The sequence below is a fragment of the Trachypithecus francoisi genome, unplaced genomic scaffold, assembly GCF_009764315.1.
Source record: "Trachypithecus francoisi isolate TF-2019V2 unplaced genomic scaffold, Tfra_2.0 Lachesis_group4, whole genome shotgun sequence".
NCBI classification, from domain to species: Eukaryota; Metazoa; Chordata; class Mammalia; order Primates; family Cercopithecidae; genus Trachypithecus; species Trachypithecus francoisi.
Window position 1 is genome coordinate 43,260,356 of NW_022681469.1, and position 16,835 is coordinate 43,277,190.

General features: G+C 36.3%; 1 protein-coding gene across 6 annotated transcripts in view; it reads left to right on the plus strand.

The window, feature by feature from the left end:
- The first annotated feature begins 369 nt into the window (after positions 1–369).
- TFEC (transcription factor EC) overlaps positions 370–16,835 on the plus strand; it is a 223,055-nt gene continuing 206,589 nt past the window's right edge. For 2 of the 6 annotated variants that reach the window (XM_033192947.1, XM_033192946.1), the window contains exon 1: positions 373–564. The gene's annotated coding sequence lies outside the window, so the exon portion shown is untranslated. Of the gene's footprint in view, positions 565–3,044; positions 3,104–10,128; positions 10,222–16,835 lie in introns of those variants that run through there. The other 4 variants (XM_033192948.1, XM_033192952.1, XM_033192951.1 and 1 more) reach the window with 4 other exon arrangements.

The following is a 16,835-nucleotide window of genomic DNA, read 5'->3' on the forward strand; positions in this document are numbered from 1 at the left end:
ATACACACATTTTGCCCTTTCTTTCTATTTCCTGGGGTGATAACCAACTTGCCCTACAAGACTCTTTAAATGTGGTAAGCCCAGTTTGTTTTACTTGTTGACTTCTCTAGGAAGGATTTGTAAAATCCAGAGAAACTGAAGCCAGATTATGATGATTGAGAGACAAGTTATTTTCTCCCAGGGGCTTTCACCTAACAGTGACAATATTGTCCTCTTAATGGCACATTTAAATCTGTGCTTGCTACTCAATTTTTTCTATTAAGCACATGTAAAATATTCCATAGAGCAAAAAAAAGAAAAGAATTGGACTGGTGTTTGTAATTGCAATTTGTGGAAATCATGAGCTCATAAATATTACTCCTCCTCTTTACCATTATACGAAAATAGGAGAAATGAATGTAACGTCAAAAAGAGGAACTAAATCATGGTTTATATAGCTTGGCCTCCCTTAGAAGTAGAAAAAGAGGAGAAGGGGGAGTAAACAGAAAGATAATGCTTATGGTACATACCAAACAAATGGAGAGACTGACTCTCATGGATTCTGCGCTTGAGCCACCAGCAAAGGTAATTTTTCCTCTGAATTATTTAATTGGAACTACAAAGTATGAATTCACTCGTATTTGGGGCTTTAAATCATATGGCTATAAATTTCAACTTAGGTTAAAAGTTTAAGATTATTAACTTTTAACTTACATTAGCTCAAAAAGAAACAGATACAACTTTTAATGCTATTTGTTTATTATGAGTGATATTTGATTATAATGCTTCAGTGGTGAATTCACTAGAATGAAAAGGAAATGGTAAATTGGATAATTACTTTGTAAGACTTCTAAATGTTACTCTTTTTGAACTGTGCAAAGTGGTTTCAAATATCGCTGAAGTTTATAGAGAACTGGCGAGCCTGTGTTTTTCTCCTTTTATGCAATATATATGTCTCCGAAGAATCGGTTGAAAATATGATTATTATATGTAATATAGAATATATTAATCTAGCATTGATTAATCATCTCAAAAAAACACAAGACAAAATGGTTATTTTACAAAGTATATTTTTGATAAAAATATATTTCATACATTTGAAATTTTGAAAGTTCTATATTCTTAAAGTACAGCATACATAACTTTGAATTTAGTAAAATTTAATAATCTTACTAATTTAAATAAATAATAATTTAAATGAAATTTAATAATTTAGTAAAAGTGACATTTATTTCTGATTATCAATGTAAATACACTTGTGATTTATTATTTCTCGTATCATGTTGAATTCTATTTCAGATAGCTCTTTAAGTAAATGAGTTATTTACATATAAAAACTGTTAAGTTATGTATAAAAACTGTGAGTCAGTTGAACCATATATGAATGGTGTAAAACACAAGTTATTCAAACTCATATTTGTAAAAATAAGTTTCATTATTGCTTGAAGCATGACAAATTATATAATAAATAAATTAGCAAAACACTTTATAATCTTTTAGGGACAAAAATGAAGAAATCTTTGTAAATTTTTGTTACTTCATCTTTTAATATGAGCAAATATCAAAAACAAAAGCAAATATAATAAGAAAATGTCCTCTTCGATTCACATATTAAATTAGGATTTGTGAAATACTACAAAATAGGATTTGTGCTACTATAGTGGGACCTAGTGTCATATTTTTATAGTAATATGCTATTGCAAAAGAAAGAAAAAGCCTAACATTTTATCTGTTACTGTGTACTTTAAGCAAGGAGAGCACAACCAAACTTCATAAGATATTTTTGTACCACAGAACATCAAATTTTTTCCTTCGGATATCATTAATTTTCATTAGCACACTTTTCACTTTTTTGGGAATTGTGTCAGAATTTTGAGAAAATAAAAAAATAACTGGCTTAGTCAGCATAATTAAGATGTTAGCTTGTTAAATTTGGCTAGAAATATAGTTAGTTGCTTAAACTACATAAAGCTGACAAGAAGAGGGAATTCATGCTTCAGACGCTTGCATAATTTTTCACGACTAAGTAATTTGGCTTACTCAGTTTAGGTATTTCTTTTCTTGTCCATAATGCTCATTTAAAGCTACGAAGAGTTTTAACTGATATTACTTATTGAAGATGAGGGAGAAAAGAGAGAAATAATCATTAAAAAAGACTCTGTAGGCTCCAAAATGGGCCAGAAACTCCTTCATAGCATCATATTGAAAAAATTTAGATGACAAATATAGGGTGCTCAGAGAAGACCTCTTCCAAAATGTGTTAAGCTTTCAAAAACAAAAGTTTGGGTAGTTCTTCAGTTTTTAAGGAAAGCTCAAACCTATCTATTTTATTTTAATTCAATGCATATAGAATAACACAAAAAGGGGTAATATTTTCCTAATTTTACAAATAAGGAGATTGTGACTCCAAAATATTAAAACAAATATTGTGTGTGTCTGCATGAATAGTAAATGGGGGACAGAGAATTTGAAGATAGGTGTCTGATATGTGTCAGATTTCAGATTCAAGGCTGAATAATGTACAGCCACCTCCTACAGGGGACTGGCGTTTAGTGGGAAGCAGGACAGCAGATGTGCAAGTGAATAAGTACCTTCGGTGTAACAGAAGTTCTGTGTGTGGTTGTATTAGAATACAGGTGAGAAAACAAAGTGGGGCTGGACCACTGAATTTGGGGATGCCTAGGGAAGGCTTTTAAGGTAAGGCAACAGTCAGAAGAGTTGTCAGGAGTCCAACTTCCCTAAAAAGAGCTAAAATAATGTGGGCATTTTTGCATGTATTCATCTCCTAATCACTTCCTAGCCCCACACTCAACATATTATTTTATTTTGATTTCCCTTAGAATCCTGATTTCCATTTTTCCCAAGACTGCTCATTCCCTACTAAAGTTACTTTGAGTCACCACATACTATTTATAATCACAAACGCATTTCAGTTTGGAATACCTTTTTCTTATTGTGTTATTCTATATGCATCGAATTTCATATGCATAAATTAACTGTTGAATAAAATTCAATTTGTAATGTTATTTGTGCTTGCTTATTTTTTTTTTTTTTGGAACATCTAGGACCATGTTAACTGTCATAAGTGAAAATAAGAAGAAGAGGAAAGGAGAAAATGGGAAAAGTGAGTCAAAGGAAGACAAAGGAAAAGAGAATAGAGAAAAAAAGTGGGAAAGAGGGGGCAAAGGAAAAATAAACACTTGTTAATAAATGTGAGCAGTGCTATGCTTTCACTCTTCTGCATGTGAAAGTATCAAAGCATTGAGATATAGGAAAATTTTAGGGAATATGATGAAAGAAGGATAAAATTTTAAAACGGAACCTAAGAGAGTATGGGAAAGATCAGTGGAGGCCTAATGTATGAAATCAAAACTCTTGCTATGGTTGGAAGTCCACAAATCGTTGTCCAAGTGCTCCATTTTAGTTGTAGTTATTTCAAAATAAAATTCAGTATTAAAGAAAAGATAAGATTAAAAAAAAGTACCAATAAGGTCAACTTAAGTTAAGCCTTACATATGGTATAAAATGTATATGTGGAACAGAATTATTTGATCACAGGATGTGAAAATGGCAAAGTATGCTAATGGCCATTTAGTCCAAAACCTTCATTTAGGAGATGAGGAGATGAAGGTATGAATGCCTTTACCATGTACAAACAAGAAAACATTAGGAGCCCCACATCCTGGGCTCTATTTGTATTAAATGGAGGCCTGTTAACATTGATATGGAAGATGGCATATTGGTAGGCTACACCTAGGAATTGTAAAAGCAAGCCCTTGAGAAATCAAGTAGAAATTCTAAAGAATCACCCACACACAAAATAGATAGCTTAAAATACATACAAGCCTGGGTGTAGCTATGGAGAAGCCCACATGAATAAATTATCTCTCTGGTTTGTAATATCTTGTTTTCCTATGTTTTTAATGTCTTTTGCTAATTGTGGTTTGATTATGATCTTAGAAGTAGGACTGAGGCCGGGCGCAGCGGCTCAAGCCTGTAATCCCAGCACTTTGGGAGGCCGAGACGGGCGGATCACGAGGTCAGGAGATCGAGACCACCCTGGCTAACATGGTGAAACCCTGTCTCTACTAAAAAAATTTCAAAAAACTAGCCGGGCGAGGTGGCTGCGCCTGTAGTCGAGCTACTCTGGAGGCTGTGGCAGGAGAATAGCAGGAACGCCGGAGGCGGAGCTTGCAGTGAGCTGAGATCCGGCCACTACACTCCAGCCTGGGCGACAGAGCGAGACTCTGTCTCAAAAAAAAAAAAAAAAGAAAGAAGTAGTACTGATATGAAGTTCATTTTTAAAAAATATTTTTTATCTTAAAATCTATTTGACACCTATGATACATATTTTTAGAGGCAAATGTTTCAGAAATAATTGTACCTAATATTCAAATTTTTATAGACAAATGTTTCAGAAATAATTGTATCTAATATTCAAAATTGTTTATGCTCCATGCTCTGCTCAGAGCACGCTCCATGACCTGTCTTTGCATGTGATTTAAGAGAATGAAATCCCTCTCTCTCTCCGGCTGTTTCTGTCTTTCCAATGGCTGGGAGCGTCTGGGGCAGTGTAGGCATAGGTGTCCCACTCTACTCTCAGCACAGGTTAAAATTCTTTCAGGGAGTAACCAGGACTCCTTCAGCATCAGGACCAGGGCCAGGAGAATGAAGTCCTTGCTTCAGGTACAAAATTTAAGGGAATACAAAACAAAACAAAACAAAACAACTCTGAAATCAAGATAAATAATATATTAATGCAATATTTTTTAAAAATCAAAATGTGTGCCCCAAACTCCGTAATACATAAAGTATCAAAGGATCAGTAAAGGTGCTGTGCTGAGCCATATTGGGGATAAAAGCAAAAGAAAATAGGTAAAACTAATCTGATAGCTGGGGAAGAACAAGGCTTTTTATTTTACTGGTAAAGTAGATCTTAATAATTAGGCAGCCACGTGACAAAGAATGTTATAAAAATGATAGAAAGATAGAAGCAGTCATTCCGTCTGCCAACCTAATCTTTTTGACATGCTAAAAGTCCTGATTAAACATGTGGCCTGAGGATGGCCAAGTGGGGACCATGCTTTGGAGATGCTGCTAAAAGCAAGTGCATAAGGACATTCACAGCTGGACATTTCTCCTTGGCAATGCATTTTTCTTTTTTCTTTTTCTTTTTTTTTTTTTTTGGCACTGCAAAGACATCAGAGTTGGTAGAAAGCAAATGTGCCTGAGTTTAACGGGACCAACTTTAAAAACAAAAACAAAAATCCTTTGAGTTAGCCATCTGAGATAGATGCTGGCAGATTTGCTGTAGGCCCAATGGCGCAGTAAGAAGTACGACATAGAAATATGTCAACTGTAGCGTAGCGAGAAATTGCGTTTTGTAAAATAGTCCTTCGATATCTTAAGTAAATGTGATGATTGATCATGTGGCTGTGGTTGCTTCCTTTCCCTTAGCTAATTTCTATTCATTCGCTAGTTCTTGGTTTAAATATTAGTTCTTTAAGGAAACTATCTCCAATTCCTCAGAAGAGATTAGATCTCCCATTTGTATGCTCATTGGACCACATATGTAGCACTCATCAGAATGATATGTATCAGTCAGGGAAACAGAAATTGTACTAGGTGTTTCAAGGAGATTGAATCTAGTAGAGGGGATTGGTTACACAACTAGTGAAAGTATTGAAAGCAATAACTGAAAATGAGCTAACTCAGAGATGGAGAGTGTATTTGTGACTTCTGGGGGTGCATAGCAAGGCTAGAACCACCAAAGAAGAAAATTTGACAAGGGATAGTATGGCAGAAGAGGAAAAATCAGGGCCAAGGCTGGGACCCCTGTGAAAGGTTTCTAGTTCCTTTCAGAGATACCACCACAAAACAAAGAGAGAAGAATAAAATATCCGAGAAAGGAAGATCCGCGATTTCTCTGCTCCTAATACCTTCTAATCTTGCCCCAGCACCTCTTATTGGCCAAACCAAACTGGAAGCCAATTGGCAAAAAATTCTGGGATATATAGTTTACAGGGATATCTGGTGCCCTGTGATAATAAAACAGAACCTGGGAGAAAGGAATTAGGCTGAGGCAAATATTAATATTAGTATCTTAAAGAATTATATATTTATTAATGCTATTATGAGTATAATGCCAGTCTCTCTAGGCAGTCTGTAATTTCCATGGATCAGGAATGTATCTGCCTTGTTCATGAATATATTCCCAGTCCATTGCATAGCATCTAACTCATAGAAGATTTTAAATAAATAAATATATACCTGAATGAATACCATCAATCCTACCATGCTTTCAAGAGTTACGAAACTCTTGAAGGAGTGCATGTTAGTTACATACTCCTTCAAATGTGATTTCGAATAGGAGCTCGGTGATATACCAGGAGATAGTAAAGCTTCCATCTGAAGAAAGTGAGGAACGGAGATGAGAGAGAAAGAAAAAGAGGTGCGTTGAAATCGACAGAGTTTCAGAGCCTGGAAAAATTATTCTCTCTCTAAGCCTGGACTGTTTTATTCATCTCGCCCTCTCATAAGGTCACCCAGTACATATATCAACTTGGGAGGATGTTTATAAGGAATAGGAAGACTAGCATCATTTGAAGGATGGCCATTGAGCTCAAGATGCACAACTAAAATAAAAGAACAGTCCTCTTAATGTCTGTTTCAAGACAATGATTAGCTGGCCCTGTGTACTTTACCATTAAGTCAGAGCAGAATCACTCTTCTCTCCTTACAATTTCATCTAATCCCATGCTTTAAGGGATGGGTCACAGACATGAGATTTTAAAACCTGGGGACACTTTTTTCTGTTTTCTTCCTGTTTCTTTGATTCCAGTTACATGTATATCAGGCCACCTGAAGTTATCTCACAGCTCACTGGTGTCCTCTTAATTTTTTCAGTCTTTTTCTGTCTTTGTTTAATTTTGTACAACAATTTCTCTTGCTATTTCTTTAACTCTCCTAATTTTTTTTATGCAGTGTCCAATTCATTGCTATCTTACCTAGTTGTTTAAAATTTTTACTTCATTATATATTTTATTTGGTTTGCTAAAATAGTAAAGGAAGGAAGAGCTTTTTTTTTCTCTTTGTCCAATTATTGTTAATTACTACTGGTAAAGTGAATGATCAGAGGAGGAGTGCAAAACAGAAAGCAATAACCACAACTGTGACAACAAAGAAATAAAAAATAACCAGCCAGGCATGGTGGCTTATGCTGTAATCCCAGCACTTTGGGAGGCCGAGGTGGCCAGATCACAAGGTCAGGAGTTTGAGACCAGCCTGACCAACATGGTGAAACCCCGTTTCTACCAAAAATACAAAAATTAGCTGAGTATGGTGGCTCACCTGTAAATCTCAGCTACTCAGGAGGCTAAGGCAGGAGAATTGCTTGAACCCAGGAGGCGGAGGTTGCAGTGAGCCGAGATTAAGCCACTGCACTCCAGTCTGGGCAACAGAACGAGACTCTGTCTCAACAAAACAAAACAAAACAAAACAAAAAAGAAAACACCCACAACATCACCACCACTGCCTAAATGATTTGCTCAAAAGATAAGGGATGTCATCGCTATTTGTCCAGCCTGTTGGTATTTCCTGATTGCAAATTTCTCCAGCCTTCAGGCTGGGATTTATACTGTCCAGTATAATTTTTATTTTAGGCATTGTACTTTCTTCCTCTATAACTTAGATTTAGGTTTTAAAAATATCTTTCATGGCTCTCCTCAACATGCTTATGCTTTCCTCTACCTTCTTAAACATATGGTGTGAGGTCATAGTAGCTGTTTCAATGTGCTTTAACTATCTCTGTCATTTGCATCATTCACTGGTCAGTTTTTGTTGAATGATTTTTCTCCTTCTCATTGGTCATATTTTCCTAATTTCTTGCATATCTAATAATTTTTGATTGGATCTCAACCATCATGAGCTTATGGAAGTTTTAGTATTTTTTTTTAAGAAAATACTTTTGAGCTTTGTTCTGAGATGCAATTAAGTTGCTCCAAAACATATTTATTCTTTCACAACTACTTTTTCAGCTTTGCTAGGTGGAACCAGAGGAGGCTGGTTTTGTTCCCATTACTAAGGCAATACGATTCTGAGTACATTTCTTGATGCATGTCCTGTGTAATATAATATTTCTCCCCTCTGGCTTTTGGAAATAACCATTCCAGCTTTATGTGATCTCTGGAAATTGCTCCTCCTGCTCCTCTCCAGTCATTGCCTGGTCTCATGTAGTTTGCTTACACACATGCCCTGGTCAGTACCCGCTTGAAGACTCTAGGGGAACCCTCTGCAGATCTCAGGAGCTTCTTCTCTTTGCAGCTCTTTTTACTTTGGTAAACTCTGCCCTGCAAATTGTAACTGCATTGAGCCTCCCAGATTCTCATCTCTGTCTTCTCAATGCAAAAAGAACACTGGACTCTGTTTAGATTCCCTCTTTCTGGATTTATTCCCTAGTTTATTTTTCTTCTATCAGGATCCTACTTCTGTGGTCCCTGTTGTTCAATGTTGGCAAATTGTTTCGTATGTTTTGTTTCACTTTTTAGTTGTTTAAGATATGAGGGTAAATATGATCCTTGTTCTTCTGTCTTGGCTGGCAATGAGAGTCCTTGACATTTTTTAACTGAACTAAACCTTATGCGCAAATTGCTCCTAAATACCACGTTTAGGTGTACTTGGAGGGATGAGTATTACTCTGCACCCTCAATAAGAAAGGGTTTACTATCTATTCTTTTTGAGAAAAAGTGGTCACAGAGAGATTTATATTTGTTAAAACTATTCTACTTCCTGTATTGGGAAGATATGAAAAATCTTCCAGAAATTTTATCTTTGTTTACATACGAGGTGCTTCCTAAATTAGTATGGATGGAAAACAAATATTTAACCCAGTGAAACAAATCAATTCAGGTTTCAGTAGTATTTTATAAACCAGTTAAATCTGTCACTTCATATTATCTGAGATTAGATATGTCCATGCATTATTTCACCCATTAAAAATGCAAATATCCCAAATATAAAAGTTTTTATAATGATATTAAGAGATAAGCATATTTGTCTTGTTGAATGAAAAAAATTCCATTGTAACAAGTTCTCATTTTTGAAACAAAAACAAAAACAAAAACAAACTCTACCACAAGGAGAAGAAGAAAAATCCAACTGAAGAATAAAAATTTCAACAGCTAGATCTGGGCGCCGTGGCTCATGCTTGTAATTCCAGCACTTTGGGAGGCCGAGGTGGGCAGATCACTTGAGGCCAGGAATTCAAGAACAGCCTGGCCAACATGGTGAAACTCCATCTATACTAAAAGTACAAAAATTGGTCTGGTGTGGCTACTCAGGAGGCTGAGGCAGGAGAATCGCTTGAGCCCAGGAGGCAGAGGTTGCAGTGAGCTGATATCGTGCCACTGCACTCCAGCCTGGGTGACAGAGTGAGACTCCATCTCAAAAAAGAAAAAAAAAATTCTGACATAATGTCAAAGAAAATATTCTATGTTTAGATTAATGTTAGAAGAAATCTATTTTGAATTTAAGATTGATCAATCATTATTTAAAAGAATTCTGACATAATGTCAAAGAAAATATTCTATGTTTAGATTAATGTTAGAAGAAATCTATTTTGAATTTAAGATTGATCAATCATTATTTAAAAGAAATTCAGACTTTCTCACATATTTCTTTATTTTAATATGCTACTGATTAAGCATATGAAATGCCACAAAAACTCACTAACAGTGCACTGCATTCTTTCCAAAGGAGACCAGTGAGAATACTGTGGTTTGGATAAAATATGTTTAGAATTCATAATTTTAAAACTCCAAATCCTGATTTTACATTAATTATTCTCATTTAAGAGTGATGCACACAAAAATTAATGTTTAGCACTTTGATTCAGGACAAAGCCATATATCCGGAAGGCATTATTTTAATATAAACAAATATGATGTGGGTTTGAGTCACACTCACATGCCTTCCAATCACCCTTACTCTACCTCTGAATGCTAATATAAGAACATGAAAACTCTTCTTATGAATTTTTAAGGGTTAGTTTCACTTCCTTTAGCACAATATTAAAATAGCATTCCCCTAACTATACACACTGCAAGAAAATAATGTGACAATAAAAATGCAAACATTTTATTTGAAGAGTGGGTGCCAGGGTTGTTGCTGTTGTTTTTCCTTAATATCCCCAACCATGTGATATATAACCGTGTGACTGTGGTGGTTTGGTTGTCAATAAGGAAGGTAGGTCATAGTTTTTTAAATTTTTTTTATGCCATTGAATTATAGTTCTAGTTTCTCCAAAATAAAACTGACAAGAATGTCCAGTGTCATTACGTGTATTCAATATTGCATTGGATGTCCCAGCTGTTACAATGCAATTTATTCCCTGAATTCTAAAATTTACTAGATAACTTTTTTTCTATTGTAAAAATAATTCATGCATATCATTGAAAATCTTGAAAATAGAGTGAAGTTGAGAATGGACATTTACAGTTCTACCCAAAGAGGAGGAGCTTTAACAGAAGTTAGGCCTTCTGATTAACACTGAGCAATTTTAAGTAAGAAATACAAGACTAGTAGTAAAACTATGAAAGCAAACGAAGTATAACAACTATACTTTTATAGGTATTAAAAGTTAATTTTAGATTAAGTGTGAAAAAGATGTTGGTCTTTTGGCATATGTAATTATTTGGATGTTAAAAGCCAACAGAAACAAACTTCTCAATTTCAGAATTTACTTGGTGGGGAAACAAGATAGGGAGGAGAAAGCATATTTGGTTTTGTCAAATTTCCATTTGGTTTTATGTTGGCTGTTGTAAAGGAGTTTACTGCATGGATGCCCTATTGCCTAGAGTCTATTTTGAATTTAAGATCGATCAATCATTCTTTTAAAATAAATTCAGACTTTCTCACATATTTCTTTATGTGGGTTCCATCCACACTGGCCTCCTGTTTCTGGAGTACTCTGACACAGGGCTTTGTACTGTCTATTATCTCTGTCTGGAACACTCTTCCTTGCCAGAAATCCCTAACTAACTTGAAGTCTTTGCTTAAATCTCGCCTTCTTTATGAATTCTCTTCCAATAGCCCTATTTAAATTTGTAGACCTCTGCTACTTGTCAATCTTAATTCCTTTATCTGGGTCCAATCTTTTCATACCGTATTTTACTTACATATTAGAGTTATTATTTTTCCCCCATTGAAATGTAAACTCTAGTGGAGCAGGAATGTTTTCTGTCTGTTTTATCCATTGATGGATTCTCATCACTATCCAACACATAGTAAGTACATAATATATTTTTGTTAAATGGAGTGAATGATTGAATGAGAGATAATTTCATAGGGTATAAGATTCTAGGTTGACAGCTACATTTTTGTTAGTACTTTGAAATTATTATTTTCCACTCTTCCATTATCATCATTGAGAAATCATCCATTAGTCAAATTATTGTTCTTTTTAGCTAATCTGTCTTTTCCTTTTGGATGTTTTAAGAACTCTTTGTCTTTGATATTCTGTATTTTCACCAGAATATGTCTAGGTATAGATTTCTTTTACTTAATTCTGATAAAGACATTGAACTTCCTAGATTTGAAGATTTGCATCTTCATCATATCAGGAAATGTCTGTCATTACATTTGTGAGTATTTCTTCTACATCTTTTTTTCATCCATTTATGAAACTCTAATTAGACAGATATATGTTGGAATCTCTATTTTTACATCTTTTAACTTTCATATTTTCCACTCTTTTGATTCTCTGTGTTTCATTTTGAGTAACTTATCTAGATATGTCTCGCAGTTCACAAATTTGTCTTCATCTTTGTCTAATCTGTTGCTTAATCCAAACTTTGCGTTCCTAATTCTAGTTATCACATTGCTTACTTCAAAAAAATTTATTTTGTTCTTTTTCAAATATGTCTGGTCCGCTCTCATAGTATTTTCTTTCTTCATTGCACTTTCAGTAGTCTCTTTTATTTATTTAAATATGTCAGGTAAACTCGTTTTGTAGGCTTCTTCTGATTATTATAAAAACAGCCATCTTTGACGGCCTTACTTGGCAGTTACTAGTTTAAATCTTGATTCTCCCTCATGGTTGTTTGTTCCTTGGAATTTGGTGGACTTTTCACTGTGAGCCAATCTCAGAGCATTAACTGTGGGACTTTCTTAAGGTATGTATTAAAGTGAATTTGTCTATAGAAGGTTTGGGTTCCTTTTGTCAGGAAACTGTGTATCCTACCAACCCTGGGTCACTTTAATCTGCATTTTCCAATATGGTTATTTTGAACTATATAGGTGATGTGAATTCTTGCCTTAGACACCTGAGATGGAGGCTTGTGATTAGGAATTGAAGATCATTAAATTTCTCCAACCTCTTTCTGTCCTCCACTCAGAGGCAAAGCTGCAATAGGCAGGTGTCTCCATACACTATACAGGGATATTTCTTTCAGACACTGACAATAATGCTCTTTCTTCAAGGGTCCTGGTTTTGGTAGGTTTTCTTTGTTATACTCAGGTCCTGGACTCTGCCTGTCATCCCTCAAGTGCAAACTTATTGAATGTTGAACTCTGGTTTGTCAGGGATTGGCAAGCAGTCCCGGGAATATTCCTACTCTGAGACTTACTTGTCTTTGTAGATCTACAGTTTCTTGTGTTTCTCCTGGTTGGGGAATTAATTCCTAGACTGTCTTCCCTTGCCAAGACAGGTGTCAAAATGAGTTTTAAAACTGCTAGTTAACATTATTGGGTATACTGTACTCGTAGGTTTTTCACTTAATTACTTGTCTTCCATTATTGCTGGAAACAGAATTCAAACTTTCATTTCCTGTCAGTGTTTGTTTTACCTTTGTCTATTACTTTGAATTTGTCTGTCTCAGTTTTAATTTGAGTTTGAAAATATAAAGGAAATAGTGATAGTTGATTTTTAATTATGTATCATACTTGAATCTTAAAGTGTTACTTTATTGGTTGTTATAGGAGTTTTGACATTTTAACTTACAAGCAATCTGAGAAGTTTTGCCTGCTCTAGAATGACCTGATTTTAGTGGATGCCATGGACATTCCTAAGTCAGTAACTGAAGAATTCAGGTCCATTTGTGTGTGGATTCAGTCTGTCACCTGGACCTAAGTTAACCCAAAATAACTTAAGTTCCTGAGAGTATGTCTGAAACTGAAACTCCTTGAGTCCTGATAATATCTCTGAGGTCCCTCAACAAATCAAAAGTTTATTTTTGTCTTCTGGGATCTTGGTATTTGTGTAGAAATACTCTGGCTTCTAAGAATTTCCTGTAATTCATTGAGCTCAGAGCATCTGCTAGATGTGAGTCTAACAGTTATGGTCTCATATGTGTGTGCACCAAAGGAAGCGGCCTCTGTACTATGAGTTGATGGGTGCTGCCTGACCCCTTCTGACCCAGTGATTTTTCTCCTCTGTTCACCTGTGGCCTAAAGATGACTGTTTTAGCTACTTCACATGGGACAGCAAAAGCAGGAGTCACAGTCATCAGATAGCTCATGGGTGGGGGTGAGATTTGTAGATATCAATCTACTGTCTCATGAGCATGAATTTTGTTATTAGTAAGGTGACCGTCATTTGGGAAGGAAAAGAAAAGATTTATTTTATTTTCTTCACCTGAAAAGGTGAATTTTCAGGGAGAGAAGAGGAACTAGTCTCAAGCTTTTTGAATAATTTACTCTTGTGAAAAGAATGATTTCATAAATCAAAACTTTCCTAAGGTAGGAAGGAAAAAGGTGGAGTGATTGTTATAGAACACAGTTTTATTTGTATTTACTTTTACTTTTTTGCTGCAGTTGGCTAGGATTGCATTTTTCCTAGCAATATAGTCTATATTAGTCAGTGTTCTTCAGAGAAACAGAATATATCTATTTATCTAGAGAGAGAGAAAGAGAGAGAGATAGGGAGAGAGAGAGTGGTAACTGACTCACATGACTGTGGTGGACTGGCAGACCAGAGATTCAAGTAAGAACTGATGTTGCAGTCTTGAATCTAAAATCTTCTGGGCAGGGTAATAAGTGAGAAACTGAAGCAGGAATTCTACGTTGCAATCTTGAGGCAGAATTGTTGCTTCTTCTGGAAACCTTAGTCTTTACTTCTTAAGGTTTTCAACTGATTGGATGAAGTCCACTAATATTATGGAGATTAATTTTCTTTATTCAAAGTCTACTGATGTTAATGTCAATGTTGAGGCCAGGCATGGTGACTCATGCCCGTAATTCCAATGCTTTGGGAGATGGAGATGGGAGGAGCGTTTGAACCCAGGAGTTTGAGACCACCTTGGGTAACATAGTGAGATGCCCATCTCTAAAAAAAAAATAAATGTCAGTGTAAATCACATTAAAAAATACCTCCATACCAATATCTAGACCGTGTTTGACCAAACAAACTGGGCACTGTAGCCGGGTCAAGTAGACACAAAAAATTAACAATCACAAATCTTATAAAATCTTAGTGGACTGCCTGCCGAATTCACTTAGCATGATTCAGTTTGCCAAAACCTGTAACCTTTGGGCTATGCCTTGTGAATACTTCAGTTTAATAATCCAAATACCCAGATGAGTGATATCTCTTAGAGTTATTGTGTTGAGGCTCTACTTTTTTTTTTCTTTTTCTTTTTCTTTTTTTTTCTTTCCAAGACGGAGTCTCATTCTGTCGCCAGACTGGAGTTCAGTGGCACAATTTTGGCTCACTGCAACCTCCGACTCCCTGGTTCCAGTGACTCTTCTGCCTCAGCCTCCCAAGTAGCTGGGATTACAGGCACGTGCCACCACACCCGGCTAATTTTTGTATTTTCAGTAGAGACAGAGCTTCACCATGTTGGCCAGGATGATCTCGATCTCCTGACCGTGTGATCCGGCCGCCTTGGCCTCCCAAAGTGCCGGAATTACAGGCGTGAGCCACTGTGCCCGGCGAGGCTCTACCTTTTTTAATAGCTGAATGTCAGTGAATCAACAAATGTTTATAAAAACCTAGGATGAGGAACAATGTCTGGGAGCCCTTTGTCTCTAGTCTCTTCTGTGATTTCCCTTCTCCCCATAAACCTGTACTAAACATTATAATTAAGGGCATTGTGATATGTTTGCAGGAGGAGTAGAGATAGAGACACGCTGGAGGCACCTGGAGAGTGTGTTTTCTCATTTCTCTGACTCTTCCCAGATCTCTTTCTAATTGCCAGGATCCTGCAGTTCCTTATAGAAGCATCAGTCATACACACAGCAAGGGGTGATGTGCAGAACTCAGTTTGGAAAGACATCCATTCAGTTTCTTGATTTAGACTTCAGCAATTTCAGTTCACTAAATATGTTTTCTCTATCGACTTCCAGCTGGGAAACCCGGGACTGATGTTTGTCCCTTTCATGTTGCACTTCATTCAGTTTTTCATCCTGGAATGAGAATTATTACCCTCATCTCCTCTGCTTGGCTTATTCTGCATTTTCTCTTAAGGTCTGTCATGACAACCTCTCTGTATTGATTAGGGAAGTCCGGTCTTCTGTATCAAAAAGATCTCATAGTATAGAGGTGCAGATAAGATAGGAGTTTATTTTCTAATAGTCCAAAGTCAGGCAGGTGGTCTGAAGATCTTGGTAGAATCTTTTCTCCTGAAGGTCAACCAGTACATTTGTTGGCAGATTGACTCTGTCCTTCTCAAATGTGTTTTTGTCTCTGGTTCAAGGCAATTGTCCCAGTGGTCACCATTATCCAGCTGGTGAGAAGTTGTAAAAGAGGAAATTGAGGGCAGGCTTCTTGTCTAAAGGAGATAACTTCAAAGTCGCATGCCTGACCTTCATTCACATCCTGTGAGACTGAACTTAGTCACACGGTGACACCTAACTGCAAGGGAGGCTGGGAAATGCAGGCTTTACCTCAACAACCAGGTATTCAGCTAAAACTCAGAGGGTTCTATAAATAATCAGTGGTCTATGCTACATTTATACCAGGCATTAAATTTTTTATTATTTAATCCTTGATCCTTAAGACTTTTTTGTTATAAATAACAACTACTTTTGAGCTGGCTTTGACAAAAATGGGGAATTTATTAAAAAGACACGGGGAATTCAAGGGTGAGAATGGACTTCAGGAAGAGACTGGAAACAGGAACTGAAAATTTTTAGAATCCTTCCTCTGTCTGCATCTCCGCTTCTCTCTGTATTTCTGATCCTTTCTTCTTTTCATAGCCTGGCTTTCTGTGACCCTCTGGGCACATGAGAAAAAGAGCACCTTAAGAGCATCTGAAGAGCCCCCAAGTTAACCTGTGGCAATTTCAGCTGCATGCGGAACTCATTTGACTTCTCTAAGTCCCAGTTCCAAATTGCCGGGTGGAGGAATCTGATTGGTTCAACTAGAGTCAGGTGTCTACCTCTGCTGCCCTTAATTGTTGCAAATGCGGTGGGAGTCATGCAGTACAACTGTAGCTGGTAGGACCCAGCTGTATGTGGGAGTACATTCTGAAAAATAAAGATAGATTCCTTAAAATGTGTCCACTACCTTGAGTTTTATCAGTATTCTTAGTAATCCATCACTTCAAATATGAGTGATCCTTATATTTTGTTTCCTCCTCTACCAGTTTATGGCTAGCGTATGTCATAGAGACCAGAGGAGTTCATAGCAAATCTTATTGTTTGGGAGTTGTGAAGAAAATGGAGAATCCCTTGGGCCTCTGAAGATGTACATTCTTCTAGCCATATGGGGAATCTTTTCATCATAGAAAATTGTACTTGGGAAAGAAAAAGAGCTGCTCTGACAGCTGCCCACTGGTTACTAGCCTGGCACTCACAGTAAGGCACAGTGTTCTCTTGATTAACCTAAATGGCACCAGTATCTCGTGATATCACTCTGTGAT